The sequence below is a fragment of the Neovison vison genome, chromosome 2 (genome assembly GCF_020171115.1).
Source record: "Neovison vison isolate M4711 chromosome 2, ASM_NN_V1, whole genome shotgun sequence".
NCBI classification, from domain to species: Eukaryota; Metazoa; Chordata; class Mammalia; order Carnivora; family Mustelidae; genus Neogale; species Neogale vison.
In genome coordinates, this window is record NC_058092.1 from 56,224,688 (window position 1) to 56,251,863 (window position 27,176).

Consider the following 27,176-nt stretch of genomic DNA (forward strand, 5'->3'; position numbering starts at 1 on the left):
GCCTGCTTCCCCCTCTCTCTGTCCCTGCCTGCCTCTCTGCCTATTTGTGATCTCTGTCTGTCAAATAAATAAAATCTTTAAAAAATAAATAAATAAAAATAAAATAAAAGCCACCTTGGGGCACCTGGGTGGCTCAGTCAGTTAAGTGTCTGACTCTCGGTTCTGGCTCAATCTCGCGCCTGTGGGATCGACCTACATGCCAGGCTTTGTGTTCGTGCAGAGTCTGCTTCGGATTCTCCTCCCCACCACCCACTCTCTCTCAATTAGATAAATAAAATCTTTTAAAAAATAAAAATTTATTTTTGCACCAAAAATAAAATAAAATGAAAGCCACCTCAAAGCTCTTTGAAAGGAGACAAGCATGTATATTAGAGCATCAGCAATCAAAACACTGTAAAACAAATGGAACAGTGAAAGGAAGATGGTTTTATAAAGGCTGCCAGTTGGGGCAGCTCTTACGGGGCAGCCCCAGGTGAGCAGGCCGAGAAGGTGGTGGCCTTGGACCACGAACAGCCCTGAGCCTAACTGTCAGCACATGGCTTGGTCCTCCCCCACCACTTCCCGCCCTCATGCCTGCATAGCTCCCTCCACCCTGTCCTTCCTCGGGCAGCTGGTGCCCTCTGGCCCGTTCTGGTGCATCCCACACCTACTTTCTCTTTAGGACTACTGCTTGCTTCCCTTTTCCACCTCCTCCCATCAAATCGAAGTAGCTCACACTTCTACAGGACCTTGTACTGGACAATGACAGGTTGTCCATGGTTGGTAGCATTCCTTCTCACAGGGATGAGGACATTTTAACCAGGTTTTCTGAAGAAGGTAAAAACCCAAAGGACTCAGTCACTAATGGTGGAATAGGCTGGAATGATGGTAGAGATGCAATTCAACGGGGGAGAATCTTCTTGTAAATCTCAAAGAATTCTATGTAAAGTGTTAGCGCAGTGCCTAGGACAGAGTCAGCATTCAAAAACACAGCTGACACCAACGATGACTACTGTTGTTGTTACTGCTCCCACCATGACTACCCTTCGAAAACTCCCTACCTATTCCTCTCTCACCACCAGGACCACCACCGTGAAGGTCACTGCCCCTTTCTGCACGGTGGCCAGCCACAGATCCATAATCCATAATGTATTTTCATTATCTTTTATGGTTCACAAATCTCTTGCACATACATCATCCTTTTCGATCTTCTTGGTAGGCCATTAAGTGAAACATTATTCTCATTTTACAGATGGAGAAACTGGAGCTCAGCTAGGTTGAGTGCAGAAGCAGACGGGTCAGGGCTCCAACCAGGTCTCCTATAAATGTCTTGTTCTTTCCATAATGAGTGGTTACCAACTGCATAGCAATCACATGAGAATCATCTGAGCACTTAAAGATTCCAGGGGTCCACCCCAGACCTAATAAATTGGGATGGCCCAGGGGAAGGGGCTGTGAGCTTGTATTTTAAGAGGTGCCTCATGAGACCCTGATGATCTGCTGAGGGACAACCAAGCACAGGGTCCGTGCTGTCTCCTGAGAGCAGCTGCAACCCTCTCAGACATCTGTGCGGGGTCCCTCGAGGAAGACCTGGGTAGTCGTCTGCTCTGTAAAGTCAGTTTTCTACCACTGCATAACTGTTCTCTCCCCACAATCACATTAGGTTCAAAGGGAGCCCTGACAGAGCACTGGAAAAGGCAGACGGGCCAAGGTGAGGAGAGTGAACCGCACAACAGTGTTTGGCTTTGAAGCAGTTCAGAGCAGGGCAGGTCTCAAACAGCACACACAGGCAGGGAAGGCCCGATCACAGAGAAGGGAAAATTCTAGTGGGTCCTGCAGAATGCAGAGGGTTTCCAAGGAGGGAAGGGGTGAGCAGCAGGAGGTATCCTTAAGAAAAATGGTAATGGACCAGTCTGACTGGAATAAAAGGAGTAGTGGAAGGTGAGTGAGAGAGGGTCAGGCCAGAGGAAGGATGTGGAGAAGCCAGAGAGAGGAGTCAAGGCCGGTGCTGTGGACGATTTGAGACGCTGACAAAGGCGCGAAAGCCTGAGGGATGAGCCGAAGGATGACCGTGTGGTGGTGGCGAATGGAGGAGGGTTGGAGCTTGGGCCTTCTGGCACTGGCAAGACCACCTAGGAGTCTGCTCAAGGGAGATGGCAGGTGGCGGCCCCAGGGCCCGGCAATCACGATGGGGGGAGAGGGCGGTGGGCTATGGGATGGGTATGGATCTGAGACCTCACTCCATGCCCTTCTTTTTTCACGTGACTCAAAAACACTGCAGGACAGGACCACAAATGTGGCCACAGTCCTTCCCCTCCCTGTATCCGGGTTTCCCACAGTGCAATTCGGCAACTCCTCTACTAAGGAGCTGACTTTGCATCTGTCGCCTCTTGAATCCAGCCTGGCCATATAGCTTGCATTAGCCGACAGAACGTGATGGAAGCAACGTCGTGCCAAATCTGAGCCTCAGGCTCCAGACACTCCTGCTTTCAGTTGGTACCTGCCCAACTGCATGAGAGATGCTCAGGATAGCCTGAAGGACGGTGAGACACACATCTTAGAGTCATTGTCATCTGCTACCAGCCAGGTGACTCTCAGAAACAAGGCCTAACTGACCTGGACCTGAAGCTGACTGGAGAGACAGGAGTGGTCCCAACAGAAATCAGAAGAATCATGACGCAGAGCCCAGCTCGAACTACCAATCCACAACATTGTAGCATAAAGACATGATTGTTATTTTGAGTCAGGAAATTCTGGCTCAGATCTCTGGTAGTGTGTTTGGGGGTGATCTTTATGCAGCAAAAGCTAACTGCTACCCACTGCAAATGATGGTATCACTTCAGCACGAGGCAGTGATGCTATATGAAGCCCCAGAAATTTTCACACTTAAAAAGTGTATTATTTTCCTAACTCTAAAGTCAGTTTCCTGCCACTGCATAACCATTATGTCCCAACAATCACATTTAGGTTCAAAGAGAGAGGAGAGGAAAATTACAGCAAGAAGAAAGCTAATACATTATAGCTGTGAGCCAATTTTCATTACAACACACTGCAAGGCACTGTCTGAATTCCTTGGCTGAAATAACACTTTGTTGTTTTGGATACTGCCTGACACAAGCAGACCATCAACAGGGGCCTGGAAATAGTTTCACTGCAAGAACACGAAAAAGTTTTATTTTAATAGTATTGGCATGTAATCATAGATCTTTTCCCTGACCATGTTCTTAGCAAAGGAACATGGACTGATTTTTTTTTTTTAAAGGCTTGGAGACATCTTAAATCATTTCAGAAAGGAAAAAAAAAGTGTGACTAAACAGACATCATCTAATCATAGCACTGGTAGGGATGTATCTAACTTAGAAGCATGAAACATCATTTCAAAAATAATGTCAAACAGTCACATTGTTTTAAAACTGAAAGAACTTACCAGTAAGACTTCCTGGGGCCCACGGTTTTTAAGGTTGTAAGAGGTGGAATGAATCTGAAATAGAATTAAGCAAACACTCTGTAAGTAAATCACACTCAGGAAGGGTGTGCTTTTGGTCCCAGGGGACCGCCATGATGTTGCATATTTATTCTTTTAGTTAAAGATTAGCAAAGCTTTTTCTGGCTTCTGATGGAATAGGGAAAGATTTCTGCCTACGTATTTCAACTTCCTGAATAGAGAGCACTCTCTCATTTACTTCAGAGAGTGCTGGAAGTCTGAAGCCAGTACTATAAACCGTAGTGTTTTCGTCCAAACCCCTCCAAGTCAGAGGAAGCCTCCTTGGTTGTTGTTCTTGCCTTGGTCCCTCAGCACTCCTGCTAGGACCAAGCCATGGCTCCCTTTATGGAACCCGTGAAAAGACGGATGATCTAGCACAACTTGAAGACCAATGGGAAGAGAATACAAGGCTTCCTGATAATGGCCACCTGATCACAAATAACCCCCAGTTCTTGTTTTATCAGTAAGGGGGAGCCTAAGGCAGTGCTGCTCAACAGTACTAGACCACTAACCATAGATAAAATTTTATATTTTTGAGCAGCCACGTTGAAAAGGCAAAAAGAAGTGGATGCAATTTTAATATGTTTAGATGGATTGATTCAGAAAATTATCATTTCAACATATAAAGAACAGAAAAATCACTAATAAGACATTTCACATGCTTTTTTTCATACACAATCTTCAAGACCCAGCATCTCACAACCCAGACTAGCCATATTTCAAGTAGTCAATGGCCATGTTGGCTGGTAGCCACACCAGACACCGAAGGAATCCAATCTTAGCCTTCACAGGTACTGGCAAAGTCAGTCCAATGCATACGGAGATTTTATTCATCTATTTTCCTGTTCCTAGTAATCCATCATTACCCCATTCACGATGTCATTATACTAGAAACAATCACATAATAATAGCAAATATTTATATAGCACTTACTAGTGCCAGGAATTATTCTTGGCAACTACTTCAATTAATCCTCACAATAACTTTATGAGGCAAGTGTATTATCATTCCCATTTTGTAATGAGGAAACTGAGGCATGGAGAGGTTAAGTAACTTAACTCAAGGTTTTAAGATGTGACAGAGCGGAGATTCTTTTTTTTTTTTTTAAAGATTTTATTTATTTATTTGACAGAGAGAGAAACAGCGAGAGAGGGAACACAAGCAGGGGAGCAGCAGAGGGAGAGGGAGAAGCAGGCTTCCTGCTGAGCAGGGAGCCCGATGACAGGCTCGATCCCAGGATCCTGGGTTCATGATCTGAGCCAAAGGCAGACGCTTAATGACTGAGCCACCCAGGCACCCAGATTCTTTTTTTTTTTTTTAATATACAAAGTTTTTTAGGTTTTTTTTTTTTAAGAATTTATTTACATAAGAGAGGGAGAGAGCACATGAGTATGGAGCTGGGGTTAGAGGGAGAGGGTGAGAATCTCAGGCAGACTCCCCACTGAGCACAGAGCCTGATGTGGGGCTTGATCCCATGACCCTCAGATCACCACCTGAGCCAAAACCAAGAGTTGAGCACTCAACTGACTCCACCACCCACACGCCCAACAGAGCTGGGATTCTGATCCAGGTAGTCTGCCTCCAGACTCATGTCCTTAGCCACTGGACTCTCAATTAAGTGTGAATGGCTCAACATAAGGTAATTGCTTTCAGTTTTAATTATAACCACCAAGTGATTCAAGGCTGCTCTCATGATACATGGTCAGATAATAGCAGTGATGGCAGATGGAGGGGTTATGGGTTGTGCTAGCAAATTAAAATAAAAACAACATGGAGTGAGAGCAAAACCACCACAAACAGGCCTGAGGTCACGCCCAGGCCTAGGAGTACAGTATGGGGTTAATGGTGGGGGGAGGGGTGTCAGTCTTCAAAAAATCTTGTCTTCGTGGTTTTTCTGAGTGAAGGGCCCATCACTTTCATCAGATTCTCAAAGGGGTCTACAAGTTGGACACCTCTGTATCTGTCTTAACAGGGGTGGAGAGAAAGAGAAGATGAATCCAGTAGGAAGGAATTCAGAAAACACATCCTTTTTATTTAATCCATGGTCCCCAAAGAAATCACACCTAATGAGGAAAACAAGATCCACACATGAAAACTCCATGCCCAAACAGCAGGAAAGAAGGTGGGTCAATGACACTGTTGAGAATCCACAGGCCTTGGGCTGAGGCCAGTACGGGAGGCTGCCACCTGCTCCCGTAGGCTTAGCCCAGACCTGCCGGAAGTCCTTCAGTGGTCTCCTCTGGGTTCTAGGATGAAGTCCAACCTCTTCAGTGCACTCAAAAGCCACAGTGGTCTTGTGCCTGAGCACACAGAGATCTTGTCCTTGAGCCACACAGACCTGTTTACAGGTCCCTAAATGCCACTCACTCACTCCTCCGTGCCTTTGCATATCCTGTTCTGTCAAACACACCCTTTTCTCTACTCTATCAGCCTATCTGTAGGTCTCAGTTCAGAAGTCACCTTCCCTAGGAAGCCTTTGTGAACCCCTTTGGCTGACTTAGGGACAACTCTCTCTGTAGTCATGGCCGGGGGTCACTCAGTTCAACTGAGAAATACCTCCTCTTCCTCCTCCTCCTCCTCCTCCTCCTACTGGTAATAATTAAAGCTGGTTTTTAAGGAGTTGTGTGCCAGGCACTGTTCCAAGTGTTTTGCATGTTCCTTTAATCTACTCAGTAACCATATAGGGTAGGTTCTTTTATGATCCCATTTCGTAGATAAGCAAACTGAGACAGAGAAGTCAGCAGCCTAAGGTCACTCAGCTTGTAAGTGGCAGAGCCAGACTGTGAATAAAGACACACTGGGATAAAGAGTCTCCAAATATGTCCTTTAATGAAGCAAAAAGCAAGTTTTAACTTCGTCTTTTAAATCCAGCCAATCAGACGGGTGGTCATCTCCTTAACAGAGGAAACTCAGATCGTGGCCAACTCAAATCAAGCCTCCAACCAAGTTCTTTAGCCTCCCCTAACTTTGCACAAGGATCTAAGTAATAACATGCCCCCGAGAGCTTTGGCTGACCATTAAAAAGGAATCCCAGAAAAGATACTTTCCTTTAAAAGATAGGATATTCAGGGACGCCTGGGTGGCGCAGTTAGTTGAACGACTGCCTCCGGCTCAGGGCGTGATCCTGGAGTCCCGGGATCGAGTCCCACATCAGGCTCCCAGCTCCATGGGGAGTCTGCTTCGCTCTCTGACCTTCTCCTCGCTCATTCTCTCTCACTGTCTCTCTCTCTCAAATAAATAAAATAAAAAATCTTTAAAAAAAAAAAAAAAAAGATAGGATATTCAGGTTTAAAAAAAAAAAAAAAAAGGACGCAAAGCCCTCCTTCTTAAGGTTTATTTGGTTTCAAGTAACTCAATATGAGTATATTCCAAATACTGTTTTAAGTAAAAGTCTCATGTTGCAAATCCCCTTTTGCTGTCCAGTCATGCCTTGCCATTCTGTACCCTGCAATTGAATGATATGATTCTTTCCAGCACTATCTAAACTCCCCTCGGAGGAATATAAAAAGTGGCCTTGGAGGAGGACATTCCTCTCTTTCTTTAACAGTGGGAAAGACAAAAGTTTCAAGATCTGGGACATACACAGACCTCTAGGGAGAGAAAGAGCTCTTTGTCGCACACGTCAGAGGTGGCATCAGGACCATGGCCCAGCCTACCACTTGCAGATAAAGGCAATCAGCTATAACACCCACCCTTCCTACTGCAACATAAAAGACACCACCAACGTCCCATATTTATGGACGTCAGCATTATCTCAGTTATTAACAACCAAATTAGTAACAGCCGATTGTGTTTTGACTCTTCCGAGCTCCTCTTCTTCCACAATAAACATAAATGTAATTGTTATTGAGAGGCTGACGGAGTGCAAATTCTGTGCCAGGCATGGTTGTACTGCTGGAGACAGAGCAGTGAAAGAGGTAAACAAGGTTCCTGATACAGGGACCCTCCCACCAGAACGGGAGGCAGAAAACAAACACATATGCAAAGAAGTCCCTTGCAAATGCAAAGAAGATAACTTCAAACAGTGACAAGTTCTATAAATTTTCCCATATAACCATGGAGTGATGGGGTCTACTGAAGAATTTAAGTGTCTCTCTGGCAGCTGTATGGATAAGCTGGAAAGAGGCAACAGTGGATGAACGGATCAGTGGTGACAGGTTACGAGGCCATTCACGTGTTTAGGTGAGATATGATGGTACCTTGGCACAGGATTGTAGCAGTTGGGATGGAAAGAAGTAAATGGATTCAGGATAGGTTCTGGAAGTAAAATAATTAGGACCTGCTGATGAAGTGGATGTGAGAGGTGAGGGCGAGGAATGGGTCTAGATGACACCAAGGTTTTGGCTCAAGCACCTGGGTCAATGGTAGCTTCTCTGAGGGACAGACAGTTTGTGGGAGGAAAGAAAGTCCAGAATTCTGATTTGGCCAGGGCACCTGGGTGGCTCAGTTCGTTAGGCGTCTGACTCTTGGTTTCTGCGCAGGTCATGATCTCATGGCTCCTGAATGGAGCCTTGCCTAGAGCTCCTTGCTCAGCAGGGAGTCTGCTTGAAGAGTCTCTCCCTCTGCCCCTTTCCCCCACTCACATACACACTCTCTAAAATAATCTTTATTTTAAGAAACGAATTCTGATTTGCCCTTGTTAACTTAGAGATATTCAGGTGGCAATCTCAAGAAAACATTAAGAAGTCCAGTACTGTTGCTCTTAAATACAACAGCTGCGAGCACATGTCGGAATTGAAACTTAAATTAAGCACAATTAAAAACTCATTTCCCCAGTCACACCAGCCATATTTCAAGTAATCAAGTAGACAAAGAAAGGGCTACTGTACTGAACAGCACAGTGTAGATTACTTCTACCATTGTAAAGAGCTCCATTCGAGGGTGCCTGTGTGGCTTAGTTGGTTAAGAGTCTGACTTCTGCTCAGGTTATGGTGTCAGGGTTCTGGGATGGAGCCCTGAGGCCCATGGAGCTCCCTGCTCGGGGCGGGGGGGGATTGCTTCTCCCTCTGCCCCACCTTGGACTCACACACATGCTCTCTCTCAAATAATAAATCTTTAAAAAAAGAAAGTTCCACTCAATAGGAATTGTCTAAAATGCATACAATACCTCGCTAGACTCCCTCCACCACTATAACATTTACTGCAATCATAAAATACAAAATTACAGCCATGGGAGATCTTTAACCTTAAATAGCCATTGGAATCTGATCAGATTTATTTCAAGCCTTACATTAATTCTGTAGAAAATACATACAACAGCACTGTGGGAGAGTGGGGTAAACATTAGATTTATAGGCCTGGTTTCCAGCTGTCTTCACTACCAGTGACTTCCAGCGAATCATTTAACTAGCATGTGCCTCCATTTCCTCGCCTATAAAATGGGAAGGGACCCTGAATGAACTATATTGAGAAACATCATAGAGAATGTTTGCAGCTCTCCAAACATCTCCACTGTACCCTAGTCAGGTCTGTTATGATTTCACTTGCAAATTCTGACGGGATATTATCTCCAATGGCAAAACACAAATGAAAAGGCCTTCAAAGCATATAAAAGGCCCTACTGTAGGAGTAAAAGGCACATATTCCACAAAGGTGTGGGAAAATATACCCTGTGTTTTGAGTCTAGAACAGAAATTTGTATTACTAGAAGATGCATGGCATGGGATGTTTTCCATCTTTTTGTGTCTTCTTCAATTTCTTTCATGAGTTCTGTAGTTCCTCGAGTATAGATCCTTTACCTCTTTGGTTGGGTTTATTCCAAGGTATCTTATGGTTCTTGGTGCTATAGTAAATGGAACTCTAATTTCCCTTTCTGTATTTTCACTGTTAGTGTATAAGAAAGCAACTCATTTCTTATTGAAATCGTATTGACTTAGTATCCTGCCACATTACTGAATTCATGGATTGGGAGAATAAACATTGTTAAAATGTCTATACTGCCCAGAGCAATCTTTACTTTCAATGCCATCCTGATCAAAATTCTGCCAGCATTTTTCAAAGTGCTGGAACAAACAATCCTAAAATTTGTATGGAACCAGAAAAGACTCTGAATTGCTAAGGAAATGTTGAAAAAGAAACAAAGCTGGGGGCATCATATTGCCTGATTTCAAGCATTACTACAAAGCTGTGATCACCAAGACAGCATGGTACTGGCACAAAAACAGACATAGAGACCAGAGTAGAGAGTCCAGATATGGACACACAACTCTATGGTCAAATAATCTTCAACAAAGCAGGAAAAAATACACAGTGGAAAAAAGACAGTCTCTTGAATAAATGGTGCTGGGAAAATTGGACAGCTATATGTAGAAGAATGAAACTTGACCATTCTCTTACACCATACACAAAGATAAACTCAAAATGGATAAAAGACCTCAAAGTGAGCCACGAATCTATCAAAATCCTACAGGAGGGACGCCTGGGTGGCTCAGTTGGTTAAGCAGCTGCCTTCGGCTCAGGTCATGATCCCAGCGTCCTGGGATCGAGTCCCACATCAGGCTCCTTGCTCGGCAGGGAGCCTGCTTCTCCCTCTGCCTCTGTCTGCCTCTCTGTCTGCCTGTGCTCACTCTCTCTCTCTGACAAATAAATAAATAAAATCTTTAAAAAAAAAAAATCCTAGAGGAGAACATAGGCAGTAACCTATTCAACATTGGCCACAGCAACATCTTTCAAGACACGTCTCCAAAGGCAAAGAAAACAAAAGCAAAAATGAACTTCTGGGACTTCATCAAGATCAAAAGCTTCTGCACAGCAAAGGAAAGCCAACAATACAAAGAGTCAACCCATGGAATGGGGGAAGATATTTGCAAATGTCACTACAGACAAAGGGCTAATATCCAGGATCTATAAAGAATTTCTCAAATTCAACACCCAAAAAACAGATAATCACGTCAAAAAATGGACAGAAGACATGAACAGACACTTCTCCAAAGAAGACATACAAATGGCTAACAGACACATGAAAAAATGTTCATCATCATTAGCCATCCAGGAAATTTAAATCAAAACCACATTGTGATATCACTTTATACCAGTTAGAATGCCAAAATTAACAAGACAGTAAACAACAAGTGTTGGAGAGGATGTGGAGAAAGGGGAACCCTCTTACACTGTTGGTGGGAATGCAAGCTGGTGCAGCCACTTTGGAAAACAGTGTGGAGATTCCTTAAGAAATTAAAAATAGAGCTTCCCTACGACCCTGCAATTGCAGTACTAGGTATTTACCCCAAAGGTACAGATGTAGTGAAAAGAAGGGCCATCTTTACCCCAATGTTCATAGCAGCAATGGCCACAATCACCAAGCTGTGGAAAGAGCCAAGATGCCCTTCAACAAACGAATGAATAAAGAAGACAGGGTCCATATATACAATGGAATATTATGCAGCCATCAGAAAGGATGAATACCCAACTTTTGTATCAACATGGATGGGACTGGAGATTATGCTGAGTGAAATAAGTCAAGCAGAGAGAGACAAGTATCATATGGTTTCACTTAAGGAATAACATGGAGGACATTAGGAGAAGGAAAGGAAGAGTGAATTGGGGGAAGTTGGAGGGCTAGACAAACCATGAGAGACTATGTGAGAAACAAACTGAGGGTTTTGGAAGGGAGAGGGGTGGGGGGATGTTTGATCCTGGTGGTGGGTATTAAGGAGGGCAGGTATTGCATGGAGAACTGGGTGTGGTGCAAAAACAATGGATCTTGGAATACCAGAAAAATAAAATAAAATTTAAAAAGTTGTATGGCTCCTGACTTTATAAAGTAACGCTGTAATGTCAAAGAATCAGGAATCAAGGCTTGAGCCCCCAAGGTGAAAGACAGTAGGAACCAAAATGGCGACATGTCCCCTGCACCAGGCAAGGGCTTCTGTCCCAGGAAAGGGCACATCCTGAGCAGATGAACTGGCCTACTTTAACCAAATGGTGCCACCCTATTTATCTCCACCTTGAGACTGGCTCCTGCCCAGAAGAGCTGGTCTGGGCTGTTCGTGGGGAGAAAGTTCCACCTGTTCACTATCCTTAATCCACAGAGAGCCAGAGATCTGAAATCTTGTTTTTAATTAAGGAACTGCTGGTATGTGTCCTCAACTAATTTGCAGAGAATAGGGGAAGGGGGGAGTAGCCTGATTATGCCAAAGCTAGCAGAAAATTTTTAAAATACACATGTAATTCCCATTTTGCCAATCTCTATGAGAACATACAAAAAGCAAGAATAAACACCTGAAATGTTACACTCAACATATTTTTTCTGACTTCTCTATCGAAAGGGCAGACGCATTTTTTGGCGTTTTTTTAAGTGTGTGTGTGTGTGTGTGTGTACACCTGAAATATTACACTCAACATATTTTTTCTGACTTCTCTATCGAAAGGGCAAAGGCATTTTTTTGTGTTTTTTAAAGTGTGTGTGTGTGTGTGTGTGTGTATGTAGTGTGTGTGTGTGTGTGTGTGTGTGTGTATGTATTTTCCCCAGTGATAGGTTTAAAAGGACAGCGGGCATCTTTGGGCCCATATGCCCACCATCCTAGGGCTGCTACCTACTTTTGCCTGTTACCCTCCACAGACACCCATATTTTTACCTGACTATGGCCATTGTTTACATGCTATTGGTAGGAAACCCTGGGAAAGCTTTGGAGTCGGAAGATCTGGATTAGAATGTAGGCTCCTCCTCGGATCAGGTCCAAGTCCTTGAAAAATTTACCTCCAAGCTTTGATTTTCTAAAGTGTAAAAATACCTTTAGCACACAGTTGCTGTAAGAATAAGAAGGGAGAACACTGACTCAATGCCACTACGAAAGGCTCCATATTGACAACTATTCTTTCATTCTTCCATTTTATTTTAAGTATTTTCTGTGTTTCTACACATATTCATAATGATCGTTTAAGGAGCCTGGTAATAGTCCTTCACTTCGAAAAGTCCTAATGCATTAGGTCACTCCCCTAATGCACTTAATATGTAAGTTGTTGCCAGTTTTTATTATTACAAATAAGGTTACACTAGATATCTTCATGCTGTAGCTTTTTTCATTCCTTCAACTTAGGTCCCCAGCTTCCCTAAATTCCTAACAGTAGAATTAACAGTATTTTGTTTTTAAAAGGGCTTTTACGAGCATACAACAATGCCAGCACCAAAATAATGGAGAACTTCTGAGACCTTGGTATTTTATACATAAAAGGGTATTTCTCATGTGGTTTTAATTTGTATTTCTAAGATAATTAGTGAAAATGAAACATTTTTTTTCTGTTTATTAATGGTGACCTTGAAAAATAAGTTTATATGTTTTGCTTATTCACATAGTAGGGTCTTGATATTTTTGTTATGATTTAAATGAGCTCTTCATAGTACATGATAATTGAGTTAATATTTGTATTTGCTATATATTCCCTGTATTTTGAATTTAAGGATAACCATATTTGCATCTGCACAGCATTTTAATAAATAATAAGCAAAAGCCATAACTTGTATTAACTTCATGAGCTATCACATTGCTTCTTGGCAAAATGCTTGGCTTTTGATTGCTTTTCAAATGTTCATTTACACCCACTCTGGTTTTCACGGCAACCTAGGGAGTGAGCTGGGGATTACTATAATTCCCACTGTAAACCAAAGAAAACGGAGACCCACATAGGCCAGGTGACTTAAACAGGGTCACCGAATCTCAGAGATGGCTGAGACCAGACTCGGTCCTTCATTCTCAGAACCAAAGGAACCAAAATAAAGAGATGTATTTTTGCGCAAAATGATTTCCCAAAGCACCCATTCTATATTATTTCTTTCTTTTTTTTTTTTTAAGATTTTATTTATTTATTTGACAGAGAGAGATCACAAGTAGGCAGAGAGGAAGGCAGAGAGAGAGGAGGAAGCAGGCTCCCTGCTGAGCAGAGAGGCCGATGTGGGACTCGATCCCAGGACCCTGAGATCATGACCTGAGCCAAAGGCAGCGGCTTAACCCACTGAGCCACCCAGGCGCCCCTCTATATCATTTCTTATTAAAAAGCCTTTATACAAAGCATCAGAGAATCATACCTGCTGTGCTGGAGGATCTCCAGAAAGGCTGGCATTTTTTTAATTCAGCTTTTTTGAGATGTAACTGACAACAAGGAAAGCTGTATGATACTTAAAGTGTATGTCATGGTGATCTGATGCGTATTGCAAAAGGCTTCCCACCGTTTAGTTAATTAACACACCCATCATCTCACATATTTACCTTTTTCTTGGGGTGGGGTGAGAACATTCAAGTTCTGCTTTTCTAGCAAATTTCACTGATACAATACAGTGTTGTCAACTATAGGCACCACATAGATCCTCAGACCTTATTCATCTTAGAGCTGAAAGTCTTTACTAACCTCTCCCTGTTTCCCCCCAGCCCCTGGCAACCACTTTTCTACTCTGTTTCTCTGAGTTTGATTTGTTTGGTTTGGTTTTGATTCCACATATAAATGAGGCCAAGTAGTATTGGTCTTCTCTGGTTTATAAGAAATGCTAGTATCATTTTTAGAGAAGCCACCAATATGATGCCTTACATAGCAGACCATCCTTATGCAGTTACAATAATCCAAATAATGTAGACCTAAATTAATTGTTGCTTTATTACTTTTTTTTTAACCTAGCATAAATATAGCACTCCTTGCAAATATTCCCTCCTTGGGCTCAGTGAAACCACTCTTCTCCTTGAATTGCTTTATCATTTTCTACTTTTTATAATAGGTATTTCGGTATACATTTCACCTTTTCTACTGGATGATAAGGTTCCAAGGGTCCACAGCATATCTATCTCCAAAGAGCTTAGGACCCTGCTCTGCACAGAGGTGGCACACATTCAATATTTTATGGAGAGATGGTGAAGTACTTTCTATAGTTAAGAGAGAACGTTAAAAAAAATAGTTTAGTTAAAAATCAAAGCATTAAAGGCTGCATTAACTATGTGCCTTTTGCTATGCACTCCTTATTTTGGCAAGCATACTATCATGAGACAGTCCTAATGCATTCTTAGGCCAGAGGTCTGCATTAGCTAAACAATACCAAACTACACTAAACAGAATGTCCAACAATGTTTGCAGCCTTGGACAAATCTGTGTAATTCTGTAGATAGATCTGCTATGCTTTTATTTGCAAATTCTGATATAGCTCATTCCTCAAAAATTCACTGTGTACACACACACACACACACACACACACACACACACACCCCTACAAAAGTCCCAGTTCAGCATTTGGGAAAAATGCAGATAAAAATATGGAACATCTGTTTCCTAGTATCAGGAAAATTCACAGGAAACAATTAATGTTCACTAGGGAGAAAGAAAAATAATCTGGATCAAATTATAAAATGAAACATCCAAAATTCACTATGCAGCCTGCGAGTCGCCACATCTTCAGAACTGAGGGGGAGGATTTCCCATTTAAACGTGTCACAGTAGAAATAGTTTTATTCTGCGTATATACAAATACACAAAAAATTGTGTGCCTCCACCCTACATGACATGCTCCATTCCTAAGTCTCCCCACTGATGTTTATGTAACCCTTGGCAGTTCAGGCTGGTAGTGTGTATGTATTTTCATAATGTGCTCAGTGCCTTACAGAGAGAATGGAAACCTAACTAAACTGGATGGTCCCTGGACAGGGAGGATGTGGTTCTTTTGAGAAAAATCTGTTTCCCAAGGAGGACTGAAAGGACAGCGGCAGGCAGAGCCATAGCAAGGTCAAAGCAAATTACAGCTGAAGGTGGCGCATTCTTCCACAATCCTACCCCTTACAAGCCCTTCTGAACCCAGGAGCATGCCTGGCTATGTGGAAGGTCCTGTCCTGCAAGCACAACAGAGAACAAAACTGAGGCTCTCTCCTCCAGGAGCCCATGGTAAGTCACCTAAACAACCAACTAGGTAACTAGAGCTCCAGCAGCATGTAACCAAACTGTAGTCAGTACAAGGAGTTCCGAGGGCACACAGGAGGGGCACGTATCCCAGACTGGGATGATCATGGAAGGCTTCCTGGAGGAAGCAGTGTTGAAGCTGACCTGGGAAGGAAAACCAGGGTTAACCAGAAGATCAAAGGAGGGAGGTGTGAGCAAGGAAACAACTCATACAAATGCCCCAGACTGGAAGCAAGTAGCTCAGCACGCGGAGGGCTGCAAATAGCTTAGTGCACCAGAGTGGAGAGCTTCAGATCAGAGCGAGCCCTTACCACCTAAGAGGAAATACCAGGCAAAACCCAAGGTGGCGGGTGTGGGGGAGGGAGGCTACAGGACAGGCCTTACCACAACCCCACAAGGAAGACAGAAATATCTCCATTTTACAGATAAGAGGCTGGTTTTAGAAGACTGTATTTAGGGGCACCTCGGTGCATTAAGCCTCTGCCTTCAGCTCAGGTCATGATCTCAGGGTCCTGGGATTGAGCCCCGCAATGGGCTCTCTGCTCAGCAGGGAGCCTGCTTCCCCCTCCCTCTCTCTGCCTGCCTCTCTGCCTACTTGTGATCTCTCTCTGTCAAATAAATAAATAAAATCTTTAAAAAAAAAAACAAATAAAATCTAAAAAAATATAAAAAGACTGTATTTAGTGATATTCCTTTCTGTTAGTTGACCTACTTTTGCTTGGGGAAACCAACTCTTCTTGGTATGCTTGAGACTTTAGGTTGTTAGCACTGGAAGTTCCACATCCCAGAAATTCCCCTCACGGTCATACAACCAAGATGGGCTGGTCTCTCACTCAGAATTTGTGAGGGATGTGAATTGGACAATAGGGTTTATGCCCTAGGCTTTTATATGCGAAGTGGGGCGATGTTAAATGTGATCTACCCCCCTGAAATTGTCTGGACCATTTGAGCCATGGGACCCTCTGGAATATCTTGGCGACTTGGGGGATACTATATCATTTGCAATAATTCTTGCTGAATAATATGTGCAGAGCACGAAGACTAGTTGAGGACCCAGGGATCCCCAGCTGTTGCACTGAAGGGAAGGAACCACTTATGGAAAGGTTATGGAAAACAGCAATTAGCCAGAAGACTGGTCTGAATTTAATTTCTGCTGTTGTTCACAGAGTTAACCAAACATTCTCAGCTGTAACTTCCAACACTGAAAATCTTCCTGATACAAATTAGTCTACTTCTCTGCACAGAACAGTAAACATATTTTCATCGGTCTTTGTTAACTAGGGGTCTTACCTCACCCACTGCAATGGCTTACACTGTTACTCTTCAACAGAGTGAGTTAAAGTTTAGAGGACAAGGAGAAAACACAATATAGTGTCCAAAAAAATGTGGTCCAGCCAGGATATAACTTGATGACAATATCTGATGGGCAGGGGGTGGCCTTAAAGAATGGTGGCCCAAAGCTGGGCCAGGAAGAATCACAGAGAAGAACATGAGCAGGGACTGTAGAGGAGCTGATGGCTCCACGTGAGCTTTTGTTACAGTGCTGTGGACTCCAGCGGCCGCTGCCCAGGGTTCTTGGCTGATAAAAGGGAACACAAGCTCTTCAAGGGCGCTCCTTTCCTTACAACAGGGGTAACAGTGAAATAGCCCACATGGCCTTCCATCAGCAGAAGATGCAGAAGGACTTCAGACTGGTAAGAGTCAAGGGCCCACCATTAAATCTGGACTCCAAGGCGTCCTCCCCAGCCACTGTGGGACCTCCAGACGGAGGAATGGAGAGACGAGCCTCCGACTCTTCCTCTGGCAACAAACCTTGATCAGCCAACATATTTCTGGTTACCTTTCTTTTTTTTTTTTTTTTTTTTTTTTAAAAGATTTATTTATTTATTTATTTGACAGAGAGAGAGATCACAAGTAGGCAGAGAGGCAGGCAGAGAGAGAGAGAGAGGAGGGAGAGAGAGAGGAGGGTAAGCAGGCTCCCTGCTGAGCAGAGAGCCCGATGTGGGGCTCGATCCCAGGACCATGGGATCATGACCTGAGCCGAAGGCAGAGGCTTAACCCACTGAGCCACTCAGGCGCCCCGTATTTCTGGTTACCTTTCAATGAAAAAAATGTTTTTGAAATCCAACCATGCTTGAATAGAGCTCCTAAAAAAAAACAAAAAAAAAAAAACAAAAAAAAAAAACACACCAACTACTTGCTAGAGTTGAACTTTAATTAGCCTCAGAAAACTTAAAAAAAAAAAAAAAAAGTAAAATCGAGCAGCATTTACCACTGGTAATATGTAACTGTTTCCCTCTCAAAGTTCTAGCTTTGGGGGAGCATCCTGGGTAGTGGAGATAAGAGTTTCAGGGTGAAAAGGTTCATTTTGTCCACATGGCATAGGTCTCCTGGATGACACATGCTCTGTCAAACACGGAGACAGAGAGGAAGACAGTCATCCCACAAACACGCAGGTGGTGTCCGCTGCACAGAGTCAGGCAGCTTAAGGGCAGGAGGCAGCAAAGGGTACTGCCCTGAGCTGGAGCAGAAAAACAAGTCATGGAAGGTTTTGGTTTCACTCTGCCAGCCCTTTGGCGGGTGTGGATGAGCTACTCCTGCAGGACTTGGGGGGGGGGGCGTGGCCTCAGAAGCAAATGGTGTAAGTGCTCTCCTGCTGGGAGTGCCTACCCCACCCTGGTTTGGGGGCTCTGACTCCACGGACTGATTCAGTTTTAAATTACTGCCCCCCAAATATGGGTGGACATTGAGAGTCCTTTTGTCATTGAAAACCAATCAAGGGAGAGGATAGATTCTATGGACTTGTTCATCTTTTCCTATATCATCAAGAGATCGATAGCTTATAAAAGCAAACTGCCAGGGACACCCGGGTGGCTCAGTCGGTTAGGCCGCTGCCTTTGGCTCAAGTCATGATCCCAGGGTCCTGGGATGGAGTCCTGCATGGGGATCTCTGCTCGGCAGGGAACCTGCTTCTCTCTCCACCTCTGCCTGCCTCTCTGCCTGCTTATGTGCTCGTGCACGCTCTCTCTCTCTCTTTCTGACAAATAAATAAATAAATAAAATCTTAAAAAAAAAAAAAAAGCAAACAGCCTGGTAGAGCCTTCCGGTTCCCACACCTCCCACCTGCTTCCTGGATAAAGCCACCTTCGCTGTCTCTACTACAGCATTCGTTTGTACCCTCTTCCTTGCATTCTTAGGAGCTTTCCCATTTTATCCACATTCCGAATGACATGCTCTCCTGACTTTCCTTTGGGGGAGTGTACAGACCTGTACTCTCCGCACCAGAAAAAAACTAAAAACTCTCACCCAGAAGCAAGAGAAACACGGACACCTGTCATTCACCATACCCCCGGGAAGGGGCTGAAAGGCAGCCCCACTACATCAATGTTCTAACTGTGGGTATGGCCATTTCCATGCTCAGCCGCTCTCCCTGGGCCCTCCCATTTCTCATTTGTTTATGTATCTGCATGGACAACTAGATTATAAGGTCTGTGAGTGCACAAGCAGTACTTTATACTTCTACATATTCATCTGCCTTCCCACAAGAATGAGCTCTTTGCTAACACACCCTAGGTTTCCAGTGAACGAAAGGGGGTAGGGGTGAAGTCCTGAACGTCCACGTTAACTCACTATCTATACCTGAACGGCTCACAGCAGTGCAGTGGGAGAGTAATGAAACAGTGAATGTGGAAATTAGGTTCCCATTTATCTTCTATTGCTAAAGCTGGCTTTTGTTCCCACGAACATTTCTCCCCTAATTCTATGAACGACTGTGGATACTGATGATATAAGGCAGTATTTCTTAATGTTTTAAAACTCACACATGCTTTCAATGACCATAAAAATCTTGCCCTCCCTGACCAGATTCTGATGTGCCCTTCCATGGCTGTTTTCAGGAAACTATGATGTGCGTTCTCAGTCTCCCCTGCTGGATCCTTTCCTCTTTCCTAAATTTGTAACTTTCAAATCTACATCTCCAGTCCCAGCCTTTTCTCTGAACTCCGGAGTTACTCATCTGACTTCTTAACATCTTCCCAAGAATGCCTTACTAGGATCTCAAACTTAAAAATGGCCACAACTAAATACTTAATCATCTCTTCACACTGCTTCTTCCCTGGGGGCCCTGGAAGCAAGCCACCACCATTCAAGCCCTTGCTCAAGCCCAAACCCTCACTCATCTTTGGCTCCTTTCTCACCTATTATCCGTCTAGTCAGTCCTCCAGCAAACCCCATCAGCCCTACCTTCAAAACCTCTCTCGGATCCAGTCACATCTCAGTGTCTCCTCCAAGTCCCCAGTCCAAGCTGGCAGCATCCCATGGGGATGACTTACGCAGCCTCCCCATGGATCTCTGGGCTTTGGTCTTGCCCCTCCTCCCACCCAAGTCTGGTATCGCTCAGCAGGGGGGCATGTCATCAGTCACCTCACTCCCCTGCTCAAAACTCTCCAATGGCTTCCAGGCATGTTCAGCACACGTGCTAAACCCTTGGCCTCCCAGGCTCTATCTGTGAACTGGCCCTGGCTCACGCTAGCCAGCCACACCAACCTCTCCTTCTCCTGAAGTACCCCAAGCAAATGGGGCCCCTGCCAGGCTCAGTAGGTAGAACAAATGACTCTTGACCCCAGGGTCCTAAGTTCAAGCCCGACAAAAACCAAAAAACCAAATACGCCAAGCTGTCTCCTGCCTCAACAGTGAGACATTTTAGTCTCCCTCCTGCTGGAGCTTCTCAGATACTTTTCAACCTCACTTCCTACAGGTGTCTGTGACAAGGGTCATCTTCCCAGAGAGGCCCTACTCTCTCTTTTCACACTCTGCTTTGTCTTCCTCATAGAACTTAACGCTTCCTGGCATTCTCTTTTCTATCCTATCGAATTATCCCTCTCTTTCACTGGAATGTGAATCCATGAGAAAAGGATGTTGTTTGTTCATTGCTGTACCCACCCCCTCCCATGCCTGACGTGATGCCCGACAGGGACGAGGCATTTTTGGTTACTGAGTAAATACATAATCTCAAATAGCCAGAAATATTTTATGCAACTTGATTCTCTCATGTTTATATTATGAAAATACTTCCCCTTTTCCTTAAGCAAATCATCAGATAGCGTATGACTTTAAACAACACCATCTCCCTACTTAGGTCCTCATATTTCTGCCATCTCTGAAACACCCCACTGGGGAGTGGACTGGGGGTACGCCAACCCCTCGAGGGCCGATGATGTGGTGGGTGAGTTCAATGTATACAAATTCATGGCTATGTCCTGGGTTTTGAGCTAAGCATCTGACATGTTTTACAGCCTTTGGCCTCTGACTAAAGCCTTAAAGCTTTATTACCTTAGGAAAAAAAAAAAAAAAGTGCTCAGAGAATTCAACTAATAAAGAAACTGTCTACCTTATTTATGGTAATGACAGTGTTTCTTTCAGTTAATTCTGAATACTGCTGGGTCACATTTCAATGCTAAGCAGTCTGCTACACTACTTTTGTTGTATGTTTCCAAGCAGTTTGGACCCAGCGGCCACAGAAAATACTATGGAACATTAAAAAAAACTTTCAGAAGAAACCCAGAAGGAAGCACAGATTCCTCCTGCCAGGCTTCTTCCACACATTTGGGTTTTCTGGTGGCTTCTTCAATATGGGTGTTTTTCCTTCATGAACAAGTGCCATTTATCACAATGTCAGCGTTCGCTCTGGGGGGACAGCCATTCTCCCAGACTTCTGGCATCTTCCCAGCATGGCAGGGAATTCTACTCTGCCGAGACCAGTATCTCTCTGTGAATTCCACTTTTCTCTCCTTTACTTGGCCTCTTAGCAGATCTCAGCTTCAGAAAGTTCCGTCGACTGGTATTTGTCTACTGTCTCTTTTCTCCTTTTCTTAAAGCATCATCTTTCTGGAGCTTTTGTACGTGAAACTCTGGAACTCTCCAAAAAACACCAGGTATTATTCATCTCCAATCACTTGAGAAATAAGTCACACCGCACAGTTCAAGGACATGGTCAAATTCTGAGAGTGGAGTTAACAGAAATAGAAAACCCTGATCAGTATCAGTTCTGCCCTTTCACCTCCTCAATAAATAAAGTGCAATCAGTCGTACCCAGGTCATGGTAAGTTTTCACTTATATGTGTAAGTATTCCTTTAAAGCCTGAAAGTGTGGATGTCTGTGATGTGGAATCCCATTTGATCGTTTAGGAATGCAGTTGTTGGGTGACTGGTCTAAAGAGGAAAACGGCGGATATTGATTATCAGGCATAATTGTCATCCAAGTCAAAAACTCCCCCAGAAACATGTTTTAACCACAACTCTGAATTCCTAGAACATACGTGTATGCAATTAAACTCTGTGTGTCTTTGCATCCCTCTAGGGCTGTGCAAGTGGCTTTCTTTTCTTCTTCTGTTCTCTGAACCTTGGACATGGGCAGAGCCAACATAAACTATACACCAGTGACATTCTGAACGACCCTCAAATTCCTGCACTTTTCTGCAAAGCTTCACTGCCAACCCTCCAAAAGCTTCCCCAGCCTCCCTCAAATACTCTTTTACATTTTCTTCTCTTCACTCAGCCTGGTTGGGGAAGTATTTTGTTAATAGTCCTTTCTTTGGCCGGTGTCAGCATAGGGCTTCTGGCAAAAGTCAGGGCTGCAGCATTTCAGAGGCCCAGAACTAAGTCTAGAAAATATTTCCCTATTTTAACTCTTTTACTCCTGTTTTCTCCTGCAGCTCAAAAAGAAAGAAGGAAAAAAAAAAAAGAAAACCACCATTATACACACAGCAAGGACACAGAGAGCCCCCCAACCATTGTCATCCGGCTTCAAACAACAGAATCGTCACATCCCAGCTGGGGGCTTACAAATCCCGAATCCCCTAACACAGATAATGTCTTATAAAGAAAACACATGCAGCAAACTTGAACTTCCGTCTTGTTTACTTTTTCAGTTTCCTTGTATGAAAATGTGGCCCACGCTATGGCTGTCCACCCTCCACACAGCCCTCAACATTTCCCTGGTGACAGAACCCCAGTTTGTTCTGGTAGAGATGCTGTGAGCTCAGGAAAGGTCCTGGCCTCAGGGTTGGCTGTCAACCCAGTGAGGCTGGAGGGGAAGTTTTGTGAGGATGCTGGGAAAGGATTTTGCCTCCTTAAAAAAAGACAGAAGCATCGTGGTAGGTGCCTCATCGGTTCTCAACTTTGAAACTGGTCATGAGACAGAAGTGTGACAATCATTTGGTGACCACCAGAAAGTAAGTCTCTGTGTTAAACTCAACACAGCAAACAGGGTAGATCAAAGGTATAGAGGCAGCATAGATTCTTAGTGGCCAAAGGCAGAAGCAGCAGCCACCTCAAGACTACCTGAAATCTGGAAAAATAACCCCTTACTTGTTAGGGCCACAATTAGTCACGTTTTCTGTCATTTATAGCTTTTAATACACATGTGATAACAAAAGAGAGGTTTATGTCTTCTTAATTTGGTTTCCTTTAGAGGTGAGAAACCTCTAAGTTAAAGGCAAATACCTTGCCAAACCTCAAAGTAATAGGGCAACTATAACCTGCTGTTGATATATTATTTAGAATTATTATAAATAATAAATATTATTTATTTAGAGGTTCTCAAGTCATTTTCTTTCCACAGTGATTGTTCCATCCATCCATCTAACTATCTGTCTAACCATCCATTCATCCATCCATCCATGCATTCAACTATCCATCTAACCAACCATTCAACCACCCAATCATCCAATCACTCGTCGATTTTTTCTTTTATTCTGCCAACAGAATATTCTGCTGAGCCCCCTACCCTGGCTGGGCATTAGAAATACAAACAACCCAAAGGACAGAAAATAATATACCCATTTGAGAGAGAAAGGGCACTGAGGTTCAGAGGATTTAAATGTTTTCCCCAAAACTGCAAGTCTACAAGTGGCAGAGTTAAGAGTTAAATCTAGGACTATCCGAATTCACAGGCTTGTGCTTTTCACTAGACCATGCAGCTTCAAACTTAGCCATCACTTTGTTAGCCTAACACAGAAATAATAAAATCTATACTGATTTTTAATATTCACCAAGACCAAATGTCCACTGTCACCTGGCAGTCTGACTGACACTGTGTTTACAGGATGGTAATGTCACCATAAGGACTTCTGCTTCCACAGTGTTCAGCTTGAGTCTATGTACCATCAGCTGGGGACCTTTTCTACCTTGCTCACATGTGCCTGGTACTCCCTGGCACATGACAGGTTCTTCCTACGTTATCTGCTAATTAAATGAAGAAAAATAAGCCAAAGAATAAGATGCTGTCTCAGGAAATCCTCAATGCCAGTTCTTAAGACTCTTAGTTTAATAAGTTGATATCAAGTCCAAGACCTTGGCAGAAAGTGCCATTCCAGAAGGTGCATAATAAGTTGCTGACTAAGCAATCTGTACATGCTGTTTATAGCAAATATGTTCTTGTGAAACCCTGGAAACAACCCAAATGTTTAGTACTTGGATAGAAAGTTAAACCAATGGCTACTTATCAGCCCAGGGGATTATTTTATTGCCATCACAAGGAAGAAGATGTGGAGTGTGAGGATACAGAAAAAGGGCAGTATGAACCAAGGTTAGATGCAAAAGCAGATCAACAAAGAGGATGTATACTCTGATCCCAACTGTATAAAAATACACACATGGACAGTGGTATTACAATGTGAGTCTAGAAACTACAGAGGGAGACAAGCCATAAGAAATTCTAATCATAGGAAACAAACTGAGGGCTTGTTGGAGGGGGGTGGGTGGGATGACATGAAGGAGGGCACGTGATGTAATTACATAACACTGATGAACCAGTGACCTCTATGTCTGAAACTAATAATGTATGTTAATTAATTGAATTTAAGTAAAAAAATTAAAAAATAAAAAGGATATGCATGTAAACTCCTAAGGGTAGTTCTTAAGAGCCTGGAAAAATTCAGAATTGAATAAAGTCACTCACAATTGGCTTTTCTTTCTACTACTTTCTCTCCACAGACCTTCTTAGGATCAACATTACAGAATTCTTACAAAATGCATGTTCACAATTGAACATGTGACTAGTTTGAAAAACATGGCTTTTAGGTGCCTATGATGAAAATGAATGCCCTACTGATAAAAATGTCATCCATTCATTTGCCAAACTCAACGTCAACATTGTTCTCCATGCCTGAAGACTATGTGATAATGAATGCCCCATGTGTGGTGTGTGTGAAAAGCACAATACGTGACACTTTCCAAACTACACATCAGATAACCCAGTTGGCTTTGCAGGGACTATCATGCCTTGCTGAGACTGGCCTCTGGGGATGCTTTCTGCTTGAGACCTGCATTTCTACACCCTTTCCCTGGCTAACTTTGGCTTCTTCCAGAATTTCTCAACTTGGGTGCACTTCCCTCCAACAACAATGGGTAGCATTTACTGAATATTTTGCTGTCTACTAGGCACAGCTGTAAGCCCCACTTCAACCCTGTCTTCTACTCTAACCCCAGACAGGAAATATATAATACATAGCAGATGCTCAATAAAGACTTGTTTACCACTGAGTTCCACTTCAGTTCATCTAACTCTCATGTCCACACTGAGAAGGAGATATTAGAATTATCAGCATTTTATAGATGGGATACAGAGAGGTAAAGTCAATTGCTTAATGGCTAACATTTTGCTAAGGTCAACAGGAAAGGATTAAGTTATCTTTCTACTTCAGCTCACCCCCATCTCAATACCTGGCTCATTCTAACTTGGACTATCACACTTTTATGAGTTAAAAATTAATTGAGAGAAAACAAAAAGTCATGTTCACAAGAATAATTTCTAAAATCCTTTTTCTACTCATGCTTAACGTCCTGCCATGAAGATGCAGACCCTTGGAAGGCAGGGACCACTTACCTGTTCACACCTCACTGGAAGGTAGAAATGGTCCCCCCTAAGAGGTGTCACCAAGTACAGGACACTTAGAGAAAGGCAGTCCTACTGCGTGTCCAGCACTTAGATGCGTAAGCACAGTTGAGTCAGGCAGTGAAAAACCAGGAGTTCAACTGACTGTGGAAAAACAACTCAAGCATGAATAACACAAAACACCTAACATTCCGCACCCGAAATCTCAAAAAGCCCAACTAGAAGTACGTGGCTTATGCTGTGGTAGTTAAGACTTTGTGAAAATCCCTAACTGATTTGTTCAACTGACTTCCAGCAACACTTTTCATACTTCGCCTGAAGAAGTTCTGGTCTAGAAAATGTGGTGGGAGACGGAGGTATAAAAGATCAGTCCAGTTCCAGTCAGCAGGGATGCTGTCTCCGGCATGGTCCTAAGGTGGGTACACTGCATTTCACAAGAAAACCACTCAATCAAAGCCAAGGCCTTTCTCAGGTGGCAGAGCCAGCCAGGCTTGTCAAGTTCTGTTGCCCACAGGGTGGAGGCAACCAGCGCCCCCACTGGCAATACCAGGATCTCCACAGTGGCCTTAAAACAAGCTTCCAGGGTCCAAATTCTCTCTCCTCAGACCCTCAGTCTGCCCTCCTGTTTTTTGTTTTTTTGTTTTTTGTTTTTACGGTTTTATGAGAGAGAGAGAGAGAGAGAGAGAGAGAGAGAGAGAACAAGCACACGAGCTCACACAAACAGGGGGAGGGGAAAGGGGGAGAGGAAGAGAGAGAGCGAGAGAGAAAGCGCGCACTAGAGCCAGACAGCATCTCAAGCCGACTCTGTGCTAAGCATGAGCCCCATGTGGGGCTAGAATCCACGACCCTGATCTCATGACCTGAGATGAAACCAAGAGTCGATGCTTAACTGCCTAAGCCACCCAGGTATCCCTCTTGTTTTCTAGTGCTCTACACAACATGAGGCTACTTGAGCTAACCAATCTCTTCCTTCCTCTACCATGCTGATTTCCCCTTCCATCCTCTTCTTCCCTTCACACTGGCCTCTCAGCCATGCTGTTGCCAGGCTGGAATGCCCTGTGTCCATTCAAGTCCTGTCAGGCCCTGCTAACTCCACCTCCTCCAAGCCAACTCCCTCAACCCCACCTCCCTGACTGACTTCAATCACCTTCCTGTATGGTAAGCCCTTTTGTGGAAAGAAACAGACTCTCTAGAGTGACCTCAATTATTAGACACTTACTATAAGGATATACAGACAATAAGAGCTATAGCGACAGGTCTCAATGAGACGCCCCCCGCTCCAAAAAGGGGCAGGTCAATAACTGAAAGGAACTAGGATAGCCTCCAGAACTAGATTCTCTGGTCTTCCAACAGCAGCATGAGTGTGGAGTCCCGGATGCTGATGATGACCTAGCCTTTTCTTCTCGGCTTCTCTTGCTCCTGCCACACATCTTGGGTCTCCCCTCTGCTTCTTTGTAGTTTCTGCTCAGAACTTGCACAGTGGCCTCTGTGACTGTCTTTCCAGCACACAGATTAGAATGCCACTGGGCAACTCTCCTTGTTGCCTGGGTGTCTTTCATGTACAAATTCTTATAAAGAATCCTATGAGGCCTTTACAGTGGGCTGAGGTCTTTACAGGAGACCAGAATGCTTGGGAGACTAAGCCTATCGTAGGGCCAGGGCTCTTCTTGACTCAATCACCTGTGGCTAAGAGAGAAAGGTAAGGGGAGAAGTCACGTTAGTTAGGAACATGGCCTTTTTTTTTTCTTTTAAAGATTTTATTTATTTGATAGAGAGAGATCACAAGTGGGCAGAGAGGCAAACAGAGAGAGAGAGAGAGGAGGAAGCAGGCTCCCTGCGGAGCAGAGAGCCCGATGCGGGACTCGATCCCAGGACCCCGAGATCATGACCCGAGCTGAAGGCAGAGGCTTAACCCACTGAGCCACCCAAGTGCTCCGGAACATGGCC

General features: G+C 43.8%; 1 protein-coding gene across 1 annotated transcript in view; it reads right to left on the minus strand.

Annotated features, from left to right (window-relative positions):
• The window catches only part of GNG12 (G protein subunit gamma 12), a 131,254-nt gene that overhangs the window by 75,493 nt on the left and 28,585 nt on the right, over positions 1 to 27,176 (minus strand). Inside the window, exon 2 of the mRNA XM_044238441.1 lies at positions 3,407 to 3,460. The gene's annotated coding sequence lies outside the window, so the exon portion shown is untranslated. The remainder of the gene's footprint in view (positions 1 to 3,406; positions 3,461 to 27,176) is intronic.